The sequence below is a fragment of the Egretta garzetta genome, unplaced genomic scaffold (assembly GCF_000687185.1).
Source record: "Egretta garzetta isolate BGI_Z169 unplaced genomic scaffold, ASM68718v1 scaffold1328, whole genome shotgun sequence".
Lineage (NCBI taxonomy): Eukaryota > Metazoa > Chordata > Aves > Pelecaniformes > Ardeidae > Egretta > Egretta garzetta.
In genome coordinates, this window is record NW_009260548.1 from 13,842 (window position 1) to 14,061 (window position 220).

The window sequence follows — 220 nt, forward strand, 5'->3', positions numbered from 1 at the left end:
CCAAACTTTTTGTTCTCTTCTCAACAGTAATGTAGGGGCTAAAACCCCTGTCCTTTATAATACCAGCTGCTTCTAAAACCTGTTTTTAGAGCAGTCACAAAGCTCTTTAAGTATCTTCACACTGAACTGGAGGTACTATTGGTCTCTGCGGGTAGCAGAGACAGCGTGCTAAAAACCTGAAGAGGGTTCAACAAGGTTGAGATCCACAGCATCTTGAGAA